The sequence below is a fragment of the Schistocerca nitens genome, chromosome 9, assembly GCF_023898315.1.
Source record: "Schistocerca nitens isolate TAMUIC-IGC-003100 chromosome 9, iqSchNite1.1, whole genome shotgun sequence".
NCBI lineage: Eukaryota > Metazoa > Arthropoda > Insecta > Orthoptera > Acrididae > Schistocerca > Schistocerca nitens.
This window is the reverse complement of record NC_064622.1, coordinates 467,543,291-467,557,344: the sequence shown is the minus strand read 5'-3', so window position 1 is coordinate 467,557,344 and position 14,054 is coordinate 467,543,291. Positions and strand designations below refer to the sequence as shown.

General features: G+C 50.9%; 15 non-coding genes across 15 annotated transcripts; 7 read left to right on the top strand and 8 right to left on the bottom strand.

Moving 5' to 3' along the window:
* Positions 1–740: 740 nt before the first annotated feature.
* Trnae-uuc (transfer RNA glutamic acid (anticodon UUC)) lies at positions 741–812 on the bottom strand. The gene has a single exon. It is a non-coding gene; the product is annotated as a tRNA-Glu (tRNA).
* A 643-nt stretch (positions 813–1,455) lies between these two features.
* Trnag-ccc (transfer RNA glycine (anticodon CCC)) lies at positions 1,456–1,527 on the top strand. Its single transcript has one exon. It is a non-coding gene; the product is annotated as a tRNA-Gly (tRNA).
* Positions 1,528–2,553: 1,026 nt separating this feature from the next.
* Positions 2,554–2,625, bottom strand: Trnae-uuc (transfer RNA glutamic acid (anticodon UUC)). Its single transcript has one exon. It is a non-coding gene; the product is annotated as a tRNA-Glu (tRNA).
* A 644-nt stretch (positions 2,626–3,269) lies between these two features.
* Trnag-ccc (transfer RNA glycine (anticodon CCC)) lies at positions 3,270–3,341 on the top strand. The gene has a single exon. It is a non-coding gene; the product is annotated as a tRNA-Gly (tRNA).
* Positions 3,342–4,367: 1,026 nt separating this feature from the next.
* On the bottom strand, positions 4,368–4,439 carry Trnae-uuc (transfer RNA glutamic acid (anticodon UUC)). Its single transcript has one exon. It is a non-coding gene; the product is annotated as a tRNA-Glu (tRNA).
* A 644-nt stretch (positions 4,440–5,083) lies between these two features.
* Positions 5,084–5,155, top strand: Trnag-ucc (transfer RNA glycine (anticodon UCC)). Its single transcript has one exon. It is a non-coding gene; the product is annotated as a tRNA-Gly (tRNA).
* Positions 5,156–6,181: 1,026 nt separating this feature from the next.
* Positions 6,182–6,253, bottom strand: Trnae-uuc (transfer RNA glutamic acid (anticodon UUC)). The gene has a single exon. It is a non-coding gene; the product is annotated as a tRNA-Glu (tRNA).
* Positions 6,254–6,897: 644 nt separating this feature from the next.
* Positions 6,898–6,969, top strand: Trnag-ccc (transfer RNA glycine (anticodon CCC)). Its single transcript has one exon. It is a non-coding gene; the product is annotated as a tRNA-Gly (tRNA).
* Positions 6,970–7,995: 1,026 nt separating this feature from the next.
* Trnae-uuc (transfer RNA glutamic acid (anticodon UUC)) lies at positions 7,996–8,067 on the bottom strand. Its single transcript has one exon. It is a non-coding gene; the product is annotated as a tRNA-Glu (tRNA).
* A 643-nt stretch (positions 8,068–8,710) lies between these two features.
* Trnag-ccc (transfer RNA glycine (anticodon CCC)) lies at positions 8,711–8,782 on the top strand. Its single transcript has one exon. It is a non-coding gene; the product is annotated as a tRNA-Gly (tRNA).
* A 1,026-nt stretch (positions 8,783–9,808) lies between these two features.
* Trnae-uuc (transfer RNA glutamic acid (anticodon UUC)) lies at positions 9,809–9,880 on the bottom strand. The gene has a single exon. It is a non-coding gene; the product is annotated as a tRNA-Glu (tRNA).
* A 644-nt stretch (positions 9,881–10,524) lies between these two features.
* Trnag-ucc (transfer RNA glycine (anticodon UCC)) lies at positions 10,525–10,596 on the top strand. Its single transcript has one exon. It is a non-coding gene; the product is annotated as a tRNA-Gly (tRNA).
* Positions 10,597–11,622: 1,026 nt separating this feature from the next.
* Trnae-uuc (transfer RNA glutamic acid (anticodon UUC)) lies at positions 11,623–11,694 on the bottom strand. Its single transcript has one exon. It is a non-coding gene; the product is annotated as a tRNA-Glu (tRNA).
* Positions 11,695–12,338: 644 nt separating this feature from the next.
* Positions 12,339–12,410, top strand: Trnag-ccc (transfer RNA glycine (anticodon CCC)). Its single transcript has one exon. It is a non-coding gene; the product is annotated as a tRNA-Gly (tRNA).
* Positions 12,411–13,435: 1,025 nt separating this feature from the next.
* Trnae-uuc (transfer RNA glutamic acid (anticodon UUC)) lies at positions 13,436–13,507 on the bottom strand. The gene has a single exon. It is a non-coding gene; the product is annotated as a tRNA-Glu (tRNA).
* Positions 13,508–14,054: the final 547 nt, after the last annotated feature.

Below are 14,054 nucleotides of genomic sequence, written 5' to 3'. Positions count from 1 at the left end.
AAGCAAAATTTTCATTTACAAATTTCGGAAATCTCACTGCTTCGCTATGGTGTTATCTACGATATTTGAGAAATTATCTGTGGATTCGTACGGTTGTGTTATTGCCAAAGTCGTTCTGGCACTTAACTTTCGCTCTTTTTGCAAACAACCTCTTTAAATTTTGGATCATATGTTCGTTAACGTAATTTAAATTGCTGAGGGAGGCACCATAGCACAACAACACTGTAACACAAAAGGGGGAGGGTGGGGGTGAAAGTGGAAAGGTCCAATAGCACGCAGAGTTCCCGCCTATCACCCATCAAATCACTAACCACGCCCACCTCTGCTTAACTTCATTAATCGAAAGGGAGCCGGCCGTTGACGACAACTGAGTGAAACGTTCAGACTTGTAGCTCGATGTGCAGGTAATTTTGGAATCTGCCTGGCAGAGTCTCGCAGAAGACTGCATTTCCTGTTAGCGAAGAAAATGGAATGGCCTGTGGAGGGATCGAACCCATGACCGTGTTACTAGCACGACGCTATAGCCCACTGAGCTAACGGGCCACGCAACACTGTCGCATCAGCAGTCCAAAACCGCAAAACCATCTCCTCTTCCTTCAAAGCGGCCCCGCCATTCACGTGAGCATGTATCTCTTTTTCTTGACTTTCTCTCAACTTATACTTGGAACCCAGAGCAGCAACACCACGAAGACGAAAAACGGCCGTGACAGGTTTTCTCATCCCAGCCCAGAAAATTCACATTCCGGTACCGGGAATCGAAGCCGGGCCTCCTGGGTGAAAGCCAGGTATCCTAGCCACTAGACCATACCGGACATACCTCAAGTATCCACTACGTGTGTATGCGTCGAGAAATACTTCTCCTCCACGCAACTTCACGGCCGAATCTGGCGCCAACGCTGAACTCTGTCCGCCGCCACGATCCCGCTTACTCACTCCCAAAGCGCCCAAGTCATACTACACAAACATCGCTTTCAGTCTCGAGTGCAACTAGTAAAACTGTAATTAGTAATAACTGGAAACAAACACTCTCACGTTGACGCAAAGAAGCCTAGGTGTTAATAAACGGCAAATACGTCCTTACCTCGCAAAAGCTATGCTGTGCGTTTCACCGTCGTGGAGAGAAAATGAGATGGCTGAGGTGAGGATCGAACGTACGCCCTTAAGAAGAGGCCACGCGCTGCCCACTGCGCCAGGGAGGCACACAGGAATACTCCCACCGCCAGCCTCACTAAGTAGTTCTAATTTCAGAATTCTTTTCCCACCATGCCGAACACGAAACGGTGGACTTCTCAGCGGAAGTCAATCCTGCGTCTAGTTACGGTGCCTCGCCCTGGAAGCAGCGTGGCAAAGCGTTCGGATGTGCTGGCGGGCAGGGCGCCTGCAGCAGATTCGCTTCGGCCTCTGGTGGCAGCAGGGGCGGCAACGGATCACGACACAGGAAGCCTGCAGCGCAGTGCGGTGGTGGTGTAACGGTCAGCATGGTTGCTTCCCAAGCAGTTGATCCGGGTTCGATTCCCGGCCACCGCAGGAGCATTGTCATTTTTGCGTAGCGCAATAGTGTGTGTTCAACACCATGCGATCCTCGAAATTGCCAAGTGTCGCGCACCAAGTAATATCTGCTCGTCTCTCGCCTCGTTCCAGCTACGTGGGCGGGTCCTTCAGTTGATTTCACTTCATCGTGTGTCGACTTGGCCCGACTTTGCTCGACTGCCGCTCGCTGCCGCTCGGCAGTGGGGCCGATATGACAGGCGAAGTACGACAATCGGCTGCGAGAAATAAGGTAATCAAGAGTACCTTTCCTTTTCAATACGAAAAGCAAAATTTTCATTTACAAATTTCGGAAATCTCACTGCTTCGCTATGGTGTTATCTACGATATTTGAGAAATTATCTGTGGATTCGTACGGTTGTGTTATTGCCAAAGTCGTTCTGGCACTTAACTTTCGCTCTTTTTGCAAACAACCTCTTTAAATTTTGGATCATATGTTCGTTAACGTAATTTAAATTGCTGAGGGAGGCACCATAGCACAACAACACTGTAACACAAAAGGGGGAGGGTGGGGGTGAAAGTGGAAAGGTCCAATAGCACGCAGAGTTCCCGCCTATCACCCATCAAATCACTAACCACGCCCACCTCTGCTTAACTTCATTAATCGAAAGGGAGCCGGCCGTTGACGACAACTGAGTGAAACGTTCAGACTTGTAGCTCGATGTGCAGGTAATTTTGGAATCTGCCTGGCAGAGTCTCGCAGAAGACTGCATTTCCTGTTAGCGAAGAAAATGGAATGGCCTGTGGAGGGATCGAACCCATGACCGTGTTACTAGCACGACGCTATAGCCCACTGAGCTAACGGGCCACGCAACACTGTCGCATCAGCAGTCCAAAACCGCAAAACCATCTCCTCTTCCTTCAAAGCGGCCCCGCCATTCACGTGAGCATGTATCTCTTTTTCTTGACTTTCTCTCAACTTATACTTGGAACCCAGAGCAGCAACACCACGAAGACGAAAAACGGCCGTGACAGGTTTTCTCATCCCAGCCCAGAAAATTCACATTCCGGTACCGGGAATCGAAGCCGGGCCTCCTGGGTGAAAGCCAGGTATCCTAGCCACTAGACCATACCGGACATACCTCAAGTATCCACTACGTGTGTATGCGTCGAGAAATACTTCTCCTCCACGCAACTTCACGGCCGAATCTGGCGCCAACGCTGAACTCTGTCCGCCGCCACGATCCCGCTTACTCACTCCCAAAGCGCCCAAGTCATACTACACAAACATCGCTTTCAGTCTCGAGTGCAACTAGTAAAACTGTAATTAGTAATAACTGGAAACAAACACTCTCACGTTGACGCAAAGAAGCCTAGGTGTTAATAAACGGCAAATACGTCCTTACCTCGCAAAAGCTATGCTGTGCGTTTCACCGTCGTGGAGAGAAAATGAGATGGCTGAGGTGAGGATCGAACGTACGCCCTTAAGAAGAGGCCACGCGCTGCCCACTGCGCCAGGGAGGCACACAGGAATACTCGCCACCGCCAGCCTCACTAAGTAGTTCTAATTTCAGAATTCTTTTCCCACCATGCCGAACACGAAACGGTGGACTTCTCAGCGGAAGTCAATCCTGCGTCTAGTTACGGTGCCTCGCCCTGGAAGCAGCGTGGCAAAGCGTTCGGATGTGCTGGCGGGCAGGGCGCCTGCAGCAGATTCGCTTCGGCCTCTGGTGGCAGCAGGGGCGGCAACGGATCACGACACAGGAAGCCTGCAGCGCAGTGCGGTGGTGGTGTAACGGTCAGCATGGTTGCTTCCCAAGCAGTTGATCCGGGTTCGATTCCCGGCCACCGCAGGAGCATTGTCATTTTTGCGTAGCGCAGTAGTGTGTGTTCAACACCATGCGATCCTCGAAATTGCCAAGTGTCGCGCACCAAGTAATATCTGCTCGTCTCTCGCCTCGTTCCAGCTACGTGGGCGGGTCCTTCAGTTGATTTCACTTCATCGTGTGTCGACTTGGCCCGACTTTGCTCGACTGCCGCTCGCTGCCGCTCGGCAGTGGGGCCGATATGACAGGCGAAGTACGACAATCGGCTGCGAGAAATAAGGTAATCAAGAGTACCTTTCCTTTTCAATACGAAAAGCAAAATTTTCATTTACAAATTTCGGAAATCTCACTGCTTCGCTATGGTGTTATCTACGATATTTGAGAAATTATCTGTGGATTCGTACGGTTGTGTTATTGCCAAAGTCGTTCTGGCACTTAACTTTCGCTCTTTTTGCAAACAACCTCTTTAAATTTTGGATCATATGTTCGTTAACGTAATTTAAATTGCTGAGGGAGGCACCATAGCACAACAACACTGTAACACAAAAGGGGGAGGGTGGGGGTGAAAGTGGAAAGGTCCAATAGCACGCAGAGTTCCCGCCTATCACCCATCAAATCACTAACCACGCCCACCTCTGCTTAACTTCATTAATCGAAAGGGAGCCGGCCGTTGACGACAACTGAGTGAAACGTTCAGACTTGTAGCTCGATGTGCAGGTAATTTTGGAATCTGCCTGGCAGAGTCTCGCAGAAGACTGCATTTCCTGTTAGCGAAGAAAATGGAATGGCCTGTGGAGGGATCGAACCCATGACCGTGTTACTAGCACGACGCTATAGCCCACTGAGCTAACGGGCCACGCAACACTGTCGCATCAGCAGTCCAAAACCGCAAAACCATCTCCTCTTCCTTCAAAGCGGCCCCGCCATTCACGTGAGCATGTATCTCTTTTTCTTGACTTTCTCTCAACTTATACTTGGAACCCAGAACAGCAACACCACGAAGACGAAAAACGGCCGTGACAGGTTTTCTCATCCCAGCCCAGAAAATTCACATTCCGGTACCGGGAATCGAAGCCGGGCCTCCTGGGTGAAAGCCAGGTATCCTAGCCACTAGACCATACCGGACATACCTCAAGTATCCACTACGTGTGTATGCGTCGAGAAATACTTCTCCTCCACGCAACTTCACGGCCGAATCTGGCGCCAACGCTGAACTCTGTCCGCCGCCACGATCCCGCTTACTCACTCCCAAAGCGCCCAAGTCATACTACACAAACATCGCTTTCAGTCTCGAGTGCAACTAGTAAAACTGTAATTAGTAATAACTGGAAACAAACACTCTCACGTTGACGCAAAGAAGCCTAGGTGGTAATAAACGGCAAATACGGCCTTACCTCGCAAAAGCTATGCTGTGCGTTTCACCGTCGTGGAGAGAAAATGAGATGGCTGAGGTGAGGATCGAACGTACGCCCTTAAGAAGAGGCCACGCGCTGCCCACTGCGCCAGGGAGGCACACAGGAATACTCGCCACCGCCAGCCTCACTAAGTAGTTCTAATTTCAGAATTCTTTTCCCACCATGCCGAACACGAAACGGTGGACTTCTCAGCGGAAGTCAATCCTGCGTCTAGTTACGGTGCCTCGCCCTGGAAGCAGCGTGGCAAAGCGTTCGGATGTGCTGGCGGGCAGGGCGCCTGCAGCAGATTCGCTTCGGCCTCTGGTGGCAGCAGGGGCGGCAACGGATCACGACACAGGAAGCCTGCAGCGCAGTGCGGTGGTGGTGTAACGGTCAGCATGGTTGCTTTCCAAGCAGTTGATCCGGGTTCGATTCCCGGCCACCGCAGGAGCATTGTCATTTTTGCGTAGCGCAATAGTGTGTGTTCAACACCATGCGATCCTCGAAATTGCCAAGTGTCGCGCACCAAGTAATATCTGCTCGTCTCTCGCCTCGTTCCAGCTACGTGGGCGGGTCCTTCAGTTGATTTCACTTCATCGTGTGTCGACTTGGCCCGACTTTGCTCGACTGCCGCTCGCTGCCGCTCGGCAGTGGGGCCGATATGACAGGCGAAGTACGACAATCGGCTGCGAGAAATAAGGTAATCAAGAGTACCTTTCCTTTTCAATACGAAAAGCAAAATTTTCATTTACAAATTTCGGAAATCTCACTGCTTCGCTATGGTGTTATCTACGATATTTGAGAAATTATCTGTGGATTCGTACGGTTGTGTTATTGCCAAAGTCGTTCTGGCACTTAACTTTCGCTCTTTTTGCAAACAACCTCTTTAAATTTTGGATCATATGTTCGTTAACGTAATTTAAATTGCTGAGGGAGGCACCATAGCACAACAACACTGTAACACAAAAGGGGGAGGGTGGGGGTGAAAGTGGAAAGGTCCAATAGCACGCAGAGTTCCCGCCTATCACCCATCAAATCACTAACCACGCCCACCTCTGCTTAACTTCATTAATCGAAAGGGAGCCGGCCGTTGACGACAACTGAGTGAAACGTTCAGACTTGTAGCTCGATGTGCAGGTAATTTTGGAATCTGCCTGGCAGAGTCTCGCAGAAGACTGCATTTCCTGTTAGCGAAGAAAATGGAATGGCCTGTGGAGGGATCGAACCCATGACCGTGTTACTAGCACGACGCTATAGCCCACTGAGCTAACGGGCCACGCAACACTGTCGCATCAGCAGTCCAAAACCGCAAAACCATCTCCTCTTCCTTCAAAGCGGCCCCGCCATTCACGTGAGCATGTATCTCTTTTTCTTGACTTTCTCTCAACTTATACTTGGAACCCAGAGCAGCAACACCACGAAGACGAAAAACGGCCGTGACAGGTTTTCTCATCCCAGCCCAGAAAATTCACATTCCGGTACCGGGAATCGAAGCCGGGCCTCCTGGGTGAAAGCCAGGTATCCTAGCCACTAGACCATACCGGACATACCTCAAGTATCCACTACGTGTGTATGCGTCGAGAAATACTTCTCCTCCACGCAACTTCACGGCCGAATCTGGCGCCAACGCTGAACTCTGTCCGCCGCCACGATCCCGCTTACTCACTCCCAAAGCGCCCAAGTCATACTACACAAACATCGCTTTCAGTCTCGAGTGCAACTAGTAAAACTGTAATTAGTAATAACTGGAAACAAACACTCTCACGTTGACGCAAAGAAGCCTAGGTGGTAATAAACGGCAAATACGGCCTTACCTCGCAAAAGCTATGCTGTGCGTTTCACCGTCGTGGAGAGAAAATGAGATGGCTGAGGTGAGGATCGAACGTACGCCCTTAAGAAGAGGCCACGCGCTGCCCACTGCGCCAGGGAGGCACACAGGAATACTCGCCACCGCCAGCCTCACTAAGTAGTTCTAATTTCAGAATTCTTTTCCCACCATGCCGAACACGAAACGGTGGACTTCTCAGCGGAAGTCAATCCTGCGTCTAGTTACGGTGCCTCGCCCTGGAAGCAGCGTGGCAAAGCGTTCGGATGTGCTGGCGGGCAGGGCGCCTGCAGCAGATTCGCTTCGGCCTCTGGTGGCAGCAGGGGCGGCAACGGATCACGACACAGGAAGCCTGCAGCGCAGTGCGGTGGTGGTGTAACGGTCAGCATGGTTGCTTCCCAAGCAGTTGATCCGGGTTCGATTCCCGGCCCCCGCAGGAGCATTGTCATTTTTGCGTAGCGCAATAGTGTGTGTTCAACACCATGCGATCCTCGAAATTGCCAAGTGTCGCGCACCAAGTAATATCTGCTCGTCTCTCGCCTCGTTCCAGCTACGTGGGCGGGTCCTTCAGTTGATTTCACTTCATCGTGTGTCGACTTGGCCCGACTTTGCTCGACTGCCGCTCGCTGCCGCTCGGCAGTGGGGCCGATATGACAGGCGAAGTACGACAATCGGCTGCGAGAAATAAGGTAATCAAGAGTACCTTTCCTTTTCAATACGAAAAGCAAAATTTTCATTTACAAATTTCGGAAATCTCACTGCTTCGCTATGGTGTTATCTACGATATTTGAGAAATTATCTGTGGATTCGTACGGTTGTGTTATTGCCAAAGTCGTTCTGGCACTTAACTTTCGCTCTTTTTGCAAACAACCTCTTTAAATTTTGGATCATATGTTCGTTAACGTAATTTAAATTGCTGAGGGAGGCACCATAGCACAACAACACTGTAACACAAAAGGGGGAGGGTGGGGGTGAAAGTGGAAAGGTCCAATAGCACGCAGAGTTCCCGCCTATCACCCATCAAATCACTAACCACGCCCACCTCTGCTTAACTTCATTAATCGAAAGGGAGCCGGCCGTTGACGACAACTGAGTGAAACGTTCAGACTTGTAGCTCGATGTGCAGGTAATTTTGGAATCTGCCTGGCAGAGTCTCGCAGAAGACTGCATTTCCTGTTAGCGAAGAAAATGGAATGGCCTGTGGAGGGATCGAACCCATGACCGTGTTACTAGCACGACGCTATAGCCCACTGAGCTAACGGGCCACGCAACACTGTCGCATCAGCAGTCCAAAACCGCAAAACCATCTCCTCTTCCTTCAAAGCGGCCCCGCCATTCACGTGAGCATGTATCTCTTTTTCTTGACTTTCTCTCAACTTATACTTGGAACCCAGAGCAGCAACACCACGAAGACGAAAAACGGCCGTGACAGGTTTTCTCATCCCAGCCCAGAAAATTCACATTCCGGTACCGGGAATCGAAGCCGGGCCTCCTGGGTGAAAGCCAGGTATCCTAGCCACTAGACCATACCGGACATACCTCAAGTATCCACTACGTGTGTATGCGTCGAGAAATACTTCTCCTCCACGCAACTTCACGGCCGAATCTGGCGCCAACGCTGAACTCTGTCCGCCGCCACGATCCCGCTTACTCACTCCCAAAGCGCCCAAGTCATACTACACAAACATCGCTTTCAGTCTCGAGTGCAACTAGTAAAACTGTAATTAGTAATAACTGGAAACAAACACTCTCACGTTGACGCAAAGAAGCCTAGGTGTTAATAAACGGCAAATACGTCCTTACCTCGCAAAAGCTATGCTGTGCGTTTCACCGTCGTGGAGAGAAAATGAGATGGCTGAGGTGAGGATCGAACGTACGCCCTTAAGAAGAGGCCACGCGCTGCCCACTGCGCCAGGGAGGCACACAGGAATACTCCCACCGCCAGCCTCACTAAGTAGTTCTAATTTCAGAATTCTTTTCCCACCATGCCGAACACGAAACGGTGGACTTCTCAGCGGAAGTCAATCCTGCGTCTAGTTACGGTGCCTCGCCCTGGAAGCAGCGTGGCAAAGCGTTCGGATGTGCTGGCGGGCAGGGCGCCTGCAGCAGATTCGCTTCGGCCTCTGGTGGCAGCAGGGGCGGCAACGGATCACGACACAGGAAGCCTGCAGCGCAGTGCGGTGGTGGTGTAACGGTCAGCATGGTTGCTTCCCAAGCAGTTGATCCGGGTTCGATTCCCGGCCACCGCAGGAGCATTGTCATTTTTGCGTAGCGCAATAGTGTGTGTTCAACACCATGCGATCCTCGAAATTGCCAAGTGTCGCGCACCAAGTAATATCTGCTCGTCTCTCGCCTCGTTCCAGCTACGTGGGCGGGTCCTTCAGTTGATTTCACTTCATCGTGTGTCGACTTGGCCCGACTTTGCTCGACTGCCGCTCGCTGCCGCTCGGCAGTGGGGCCGATATGACAGGCGAAGTACGACAATCGGCTGCGAGAAATAAGGTAATCAAGAGTACCTTTCCTTTTCAATACGAAAAGCAAAATTTTCATTTACAAATTTCGGAAATCTCACTGCTTCGCTATGGTGTTATCTACGATATTTGAGAAATTATCTGTGGATTCGTACGGTTGTGTTATTGCCAAAGTCGTTCTGGCACTTAACTTTCGCTCTTTTTGCAAACAACCTCTTTAAATTTTGGATCATATGTTCGTTAACGTAATTTAAATTGCTGAGGGAGGCACCATAGCACAACAACACTGTAACACAAAAGGGGGAGGGTGGGGGTGAAAGTGGAAAGGTCCAATAGCACGCAGAGTTCCCGCCTATCACCCATCAAATCACTAACCACGCCCACCTCTGCTTAACTTCATTAATCGAAAGGGAGCCGGCCGTTGACGACAACTGAGTGAAACGTTCAGACTTGTAGCTCGATGTGCAGGTAATTTTGGAATCTGCCTGGCAGAGTCTCGCAGAAGACTGCATTTCCTGTTAGCGAAGAAAATGGAATGGCCTGTGGAGGGATCGAACCCATGACCGTGTTACTAGCACGACGCTATAGCCCACTGAGCTAACGGGCCACGCAACACTGTCGCATCAGCAGTCCAAAACCGCAAAACCATCTCCTCTTCCTTCAAAGCGGCCCCGCCATTCACGTGAGCATGTATCTCTTTTTCTTGACTTTCTCTCAACTTATACTTGGAACCCAGAGCAGCAACACCACGAAGACGAAAAACGGCCGTGACAGGTTTTCTCATCCCAGCCCAGAAAATTCACATTCCGGTACCGGGAATCGAAGCCGGGCCTCCTGGGTGAAAGCCAGGTATCCTAGCCACTAGACCATACCGGACATACCTCAAGTATCCACTACGTGTGTATGCGTCGAGAAATACTTCTCCTCCACGCAACTTCACGGCCGAATCTGGCGCCAACGCTGAACTCTGTCCGCCGCCACGATCCCGCTTACTCACTCCCAAAGCGCCCAAGTCATACTACACAAACATCGCTTTCAGTCTCGAGTGCAACTAGTAAAACTGTAATTAGTAATAACTGGAAACAAACACTCTCACGTTGACGCAAAGAAGCCTAGGTGGTAATAAACGGCAAATACGGCCTTACCTCGCAAAAGCTATGCTGTGCGTTTCACCGTCGTGGAGAGAAAATGAGATGGCTGAGGTGAGGATCGAACGTACGCCCTTAAGAAGAGGCCACGCGCTGCCCACTGCGCCAGGGAGGCACACAGGAATACTCGCCACCGCCAGCCTCACTAAGTAGTTCTAATTTCAGAATTCTTTTCCCACCATGCCGAACACGAAACGGTGGACTTCTCAGCGGAAGTCAATCCTGCGTCTAGTTACGGTGCCTCGCCCTGGAAGCAGCGTGGCAAAGCGTTCGGATGTGCTGGCGGGCAGGGCGCCTGCAGCAGATTCGCTTCGGCCTCTGGTGGCAGCAGGGGCGGCAACGGATCACGACACAGGAAGCCTGCAGCGCAGTGCGGTGGTGGTGTAACGGTCAGCATGGTTGCTTTCCAAGCAGTTGATCCGGGTTCGATTCCCGGCCACCGCAGGAGCATTGTCATTTTTGCGTAGCGCAATAGTGTGTGTTCAACACCATGCGATCCTCGAAATTGCCAAGTGTCGCGCACCAAGTAATATCTGCTCGTCTCTCGCCTCGTTCCAGCTACGTGGGCGGGTCCTTCAGTTGATTTCACTTCATCGTGTGTCGACTTGGCCCGACTTTGCTCGACTGCCGCTCGCTGCCGCTCGGCAGTGGGGCCGATATGACAGGCGAAGTACGACAATCGGCTGCGAGAAATAAGGTAATCAAGAGTACCTTTCCTTTTCAATACGAAAAGCAAAATTTTCATTTACAAATTTCGGAAATCTCACTGCTTCGCTATGGTGTTATCTACGATATTTGAGAAATTATCTGTGGATTCGTACGGTTGTGTTATTGCCAAAGTCGTTCTGGCACTTAACTTTCGCTCTTTTTGCAAACAACCTCTTTAAATTTTGGATCATATGTTCGTTAACGTAATTTAAATTGCTGAGGGAGGCACCATAGCACAACAACACTGTAACACAAAAGGGGGAGGGTGGGGGTGAAAGTGGAAAGGTCCAATAGCACGCAGAGTTCCCGCCTATCACCCATCAAATCACTAACCACGCCCACCTCTGCTTAACTTCATTAATCGAAAGGGAGCCGGCCGTTGACGACAACTGAGTGAAACGTTCAGACTTGTAGCTCGATGTGCAGGTAATTTTGGAATCTGCCTGGCAGAGTCTCGCAGAAGACTGCATTTCCTGTTAGCGAAGAAAATGGAATGGCCTGTGGAGGGATCGAACCCATGACCGTGTTACTAGCACGACGCTATAGCCCACTGAGCTAACGGGCCACGCAACACTGTCGCATCAGCAGTCCAAAACCGCAAAACCATCTCCTCTTCCTTCAAAGCGGCCCCGCCATTCACGTGAGCATGTATCTCTTTTTCTTGACTTTCTCTCAACTTATACTTGGAACCCAGAGCAGCAACACCACGAAGACGAAAAACGGCCGTGACAGGTTTTCTCATCCCAGCCCAGAAAATTCACATTCCGGTACCGGGAATCGAAGCCGGGCCTCCTGGGTGAAAGCCAGGTATCCTAGCCACTAGACCATACCGGACATACCTCAAGTATCCACTACGTGTGTATGCGTCGAGAAATACTTCTCCTCCACGCAACTTCACGGCCGAATCTGGCGCCAACGCTGAACTCTGTCCGCCGCCACGATCCCGCTTACTCACTCCCAAAGCGCCCAAGTCATACTACACAAACATCGCTTTCAGTCTCGAGTGCAACTAGTAAAACTGTAATTAGTAATAACTGGAAACAAACACTCTCACGTTGACGCAAAGAAGCCTAGGTGGTAATAAACGGCAAATACGGCCTTACCTCGCAAAAGCTATGCTGTGCGTTTCACCGTCGTGGAGAGAAAATGAGATGGCTGAGGTGAGGATCGAACGTACGCCCTTAAGAAGAGGCCACGCGCTGCCCACTGCGCCAGGGAGGCACACAGGAATACTCGCCACCGCCAGCCTCACTAAGTAGTTCTAATTTCAGAATTCTTTTCCCACCATGCCGAACACGAAACGGTGGACTTCTCAGCGGAAGTCAATCCTGCGTCTAGTTACGGTGCCTCGCCCTGGAAGCAGCGTGGCAAAGCGTTCGGATGTGCTGGCGGGCAGGGCGCCTGCAGCAGATTCGCTTCGGCCTCTGGTGGCAGCAGGGGCGGCAACGGATCACGACACAGGAAGCCTGCAGCGCAGTGCGGTGGTGGTGTAACGGTCAGCATGGTTGCTTCCCAAGCAGTTGATCCGGGTTCGATTCCCGGCCACCGCAGGAGCATTGTATTTTTGCGTAGCGCAATAGTGTGTGTTCAACACCATGCGATCCTCGAAATTGCCAAGTGTCGCGCACCAAGTAATATCTGCTCGTCTCTCGCCTCGTTCCAGCTACGTGGGCGGGTCCTTCAGTTGATTTCACTTCATCGTGTGTCGACTTGGCCCGACTTTGCTCGACTGCCGCTCGCTGCCGCTCGGCAGTGGGGCCGATATGACAGGCGAAGTACGACAATCGGCTGCGAGAAATAAGGTAATCAAGAGTACCTTTCCTTTTCAATACGAAAAGCAAAATTTTCATTTACAAATTTCGGAAATCTCACTGCTTCGCTATGGTGTTATCTACGATATTTGAGAAATTATCTGTGGATTCGTACGGTTGTGTTATTGCCAAAGTCGTTCTGGCACTTAACTTTCGCTCTTTTTGCAAACAACCTCTTTAAATTTTGGATCATATGTTCGTTAACGTAATTTAAATTGCTGAGGGAGGCACCATAGCACAACAACACTGTAACACAAAAGGGGGAGGGTGGGGGTGAAAGTGGAAAGGTCCAATAGCACGCAGAGTTCCCGCCTATCACCCATCAAATCACTAACCACGCCCACCTCTGCTTAACTTCATTAATCGAAAGGGAGCCGGCCGTTGACGACAACTGAGTGAAACGTTCAGACTTGTAGCTCGATGTGCAGGTAATTTTGGAATCTGCCTGGCAGAGTCTCGCAGAAGACTGCATTTCCTGTTAGCGAAGAAAATGGAATGGCCTGTGGAGGGATCGAACCCATGACCGTGTTACTAGCACGACGCTATAGCCCACTGAGCTAACGGGCCACGCAACACTGTCGCATCAGCAGTCCAAAACCGCAAAACCATCTCCTCTTCCTTCAAAGCGGCCCCGCCATTCACGTGAGCATGTATCTCTTTTTCTTGACTTTCTCTCAACTTATACTTGGAACCCAGAGCAGCAACACCACGAAGACGAAAAACGGCCGTGACAGGTTTTCTCATCCCAGCCCAGAAAATTCACATTCCGGTACCGGGAATCGAAGCCGGGCCTCCTGGGTGAAAGCCAGGTATCCTAGCCACTAGACCATACCGGACATACCTCAAGTATCCACTACGTGTGTATGCGTCGAGAAATACTTCTCCTCCACGCAACTTCACGGCCGAATCTGGCGCCAACGCTGAACTCTGTCCGCCGCCACGATCCCGCTTACTCACTCCCAAAGCGCCCAAGTCATACTACACAAACATCGCTTTCAGTCTCGAGTGCAACTAGTAAAACTGTAATTAGTAATAACTGGAAACAAACACTCTCACGTTGACGCAAAGAAGCCTAGGTGGTAATAAACGGCAAATACGGCCTTACCTCGCAAAAGCTATGCTGTGCGTTTCACCGTCGTGGAGAGAAAATGAGATGGCTGAGGTGAGGATCGAACGTACGCCCTTAAGAAGAGGCCACGCGCTGCCCACTGCGCCAGGGAGGCACACAGGAATACTCGCCACCGCCAGCCTCACTAAGTAGTTCTAATTTCAGAATTCTTTTCCCACCATGCCGAACACGAAACGGTGGACTTCTCAGCGGAAGTCAATCCTGCGTCTAGTTACGGTGCCTCGCCCTGGAAGCAGCGTGGCAAAGCGTTCGGA